The following is a 2,965-nucleotide window of genomic DNA, read 5'->3' on the forward strand; positions in this document are numbered from 1 at the left end:
TCATATGACACTGTCCTATATTAGTTTATTTTTTTAATTCTGTGTTTCTCAATGGAATCAACAGAGACTTGTGGAGTGGTAAAGTCATGAAGGGAAAAATGAGTCAAAACTTGTTTAAAACATACTTGGTACTAAATCCTATTCCACACTACCGTTTCTTCTACACATAAAGCCATATTTTGCCTTTGGGGAATGGCTTTTCATTCAAGTATTAGAAGTTAGAAATTGAAGGGTTTTTGTATCATTTCCTGATACATGCTGATTTGATTATGCTCGACTGATTTGCTGATTATGATTGTGCTCGACTCACTTAACTTGTACGATGCATGACTTTCGGTCTTCTAATTGGTGACAGAGGGGTTAGACTGTAAAAATTAAATATTAAGTAAGTGTGAAAATGTAGTCTTCCTTTAAAAAGTCAAAAGAATTCTCATTTTTAGAGAGCTTCGAAAAAATGTATTCTGAATTATGTTTTGTTTGTTGGTATGGATTAGAGAGCATGAATTACATAGAGATAGGTGAGAATATAGAGAACAAAACCATATATTTAGCACTATTGATGAAAACGGTCTACTTATACGGGGAGCAATATCCATTTTTGCATTGTAGTCATTGAACTTTGAATGTCAATTCTAAGCTTTAATACACTGATATAAAGAAACACTGTCAGCTCAAGTTTTAGTATTTGTAGCATGGTTAATGTAAATGTACGAATGGTACTTGGTTTCTGAGTTTGGATAATGAGTTCCGCAATATAGTCTGTTTGCTCTTTGGTGCCTATGTTTGGATAATTTGTTGTGAGAGCTCAGATTGCAAAAAATACTATCCCTATATGCAAAAAAAAAAATCCCAATCTATTTAGTTTCTTAGTTCAAATAGAAATAGTTTGAATAGCAAAGAATATAAGTGTGGGTGTTTGTATACATTTACAGAGAGAGAGAGACAGAGACAGAATAAGGTATATAACCAGAAATGGTAAAATTTATGATAATCCCTACCTCTAATTTGTGATACCAGATAAGATGGTGACCAGAGAATAACTGCAAATCAATCACTATCCTGAAACATTAAAATATGATTTAAATATTTTACATTACTTTAGTATTTTGTACATTTTCATATTAAGTTGATTGAAAGAAGCATGGATTTGATAGACACATTTTATAGTAAAAGAGAAAGCTTAATATAAATAATTTTAGTCTAAAATAAGAATTGTTTCATAAGCAAAAAATAGGAAGTCCAATTCTGTTATCTAAGATAGTTTGCTTACTGTTAGAGAATGCTAGAAAGAGGAAGAAAATGGGTGCTATGATATTTCAGACAGACCAGTAGTTGACAGAGTAAGGTACACTAACCTGGCTTTTATTATAGGTGTTACTTATCACAAGGAATAGCTGGGAGACTTTCAGAAACGCACTTGTCGACTCCTTAGCTTTTGCATTGCTGATATTACCTCCTTATTTCTTAAGGCGTAGATCATGGGGTTTAAAAGAGGGGTGAAAACAGTATAAAATATGGAGAGAACCATATCCACTGGGAGACTGCTAAAAGGCCAGGCATAAATGAAGATGCAGGACCCAAAGAAGAGGGTCACCACAGTGATATGGGCACTCAGGGTGGCCCTTGCCTTGGCCATGCCTGCGGAAGAACGCCGTCACCCGGTAACCAGGATGAGCGTGTAGGAGACCAGCAAGAGCACAAAGGAGCTCGTGGCCATTAGACTGCTGTCTGAAAGCATCAGTACCTCAAGAGTAAAGGTATTGGTGCAGGCAAGTTTGATAACCAGGGGAAGGTCGCAGTAGTAACTGTCCACTTTATTGGGACCACAGAATGGAAGGTTTACTGTGAAGACCAACTGACTTAGTGAGTGCAAAACCCTGATGAGCCAGGAGCCCACCACAAGGCTTGTGCACTTGCACAGACTCATGATGGATGCATAGTACAGGGGTCGACATATGGCGACATATCTGTCGTAAGCCATAGCCACAAGAAGCATCATTTCACCACCAGCAAAGACATGCAGAAAGAATATCTGGGTCATACAGCCATCAAAAGAGGTGGTCTTGTGCTCCATAAGGAAATCAAGAATCATTTTGGGGGTGGCAGAGGTGGATAGACACATCAATGAAGGAGAGGTTACTGAGTAGGAAGTACATGGGTGTGTGTAGTGCAGGTTCAGAGATAACAGTGAGCACAATGAGGAGGTTCCCCAGCACAACGGATAAATAGAAAAGTGTAAAAAATGCAAAATAGAAAAGTTGTAGCTCTCGAGAACCTGAAAGACCATGCAGTATAAATTCAGTCACTTCTGATTTATTTCCTTGGTCCATGATTTCAAACTTGTGAGAAGGGATCAGAAATGTTCCTGTCAAGTGAAATGGAGAAAACATTATCCTCTTGTGACCATGAATGAGCAGAGCTAAGCCTGGGGTATCAAATTCCATTCAGCATACTTATGTATTTAGATCCTCGTAAGCAAACAGATAAATGTTCTACGCAATCATTTGTTTTGTAATGACTCTATACCCTTGGCTTTCATCTCTGAATCCCAGCATGATAGTCACGTTTTAAAACACGAGTTTACACATCACTTCCATGACTAAGGGCATGCCAATAATAGCGTCATCTCCCTTCCATAGCTTCCATCTCATTTTAAATCACTCCCTATAGGTAATCAATTTCACTTACTTCTGGTTTCTTCCTCTTGTTTGTGTTTTTGAAAAAACAAATATGTACATACTAAATAAATAAATCAATAAGTAAAATACCCGGTAAATACGAAACTTAAGGTCTAGTCGTACTGACAGGTTTCAAATGCTATTTCTTATGATTCCTAGTGATGTGACCTTGGGGAAGTTAATTAAACTCTCTGTGCTTCAGTTTTTGCCTCTGTGAATTAGGAGAAATAGTAGTATATGCCTCAAAAAATTATTGTAAGAATGAAGAGAGTTAAAATAGATGAACT

At 37.0% G+C, this 2,965-nt stretch overlaps 1 pseudogene; it reads right to left on the bottom strand.

The window, feature by feature from the left end:
• Nucleotides 1-1,405: 1,405 nt before the first annotated feature.
• On the bottom strand, nucleotides 1,406-2,330 carry LOC113249210 (olfactory receptor 4K15-like; annotated as a pseudogene).
• Nucleotides 2,331-2,965: the final 635 nt, after the last annotated feature.

Source organism: Ursus arctos, unplaced genomic scaffold, assembly GCF_023065955.2.
Source record: "Ursus arctos isolate Adak ecotype North America unplaced genomic scaffold, UrsArc2.0 scaffold_6, whole genome shotgun sequence".
In the NCBI taxonomy this organism is placed as follows: Eukaryota; Metazoa; Chordata; class Mammalia; order Carnivora; family Ursidae; genus Ursus; species Ursus arctos.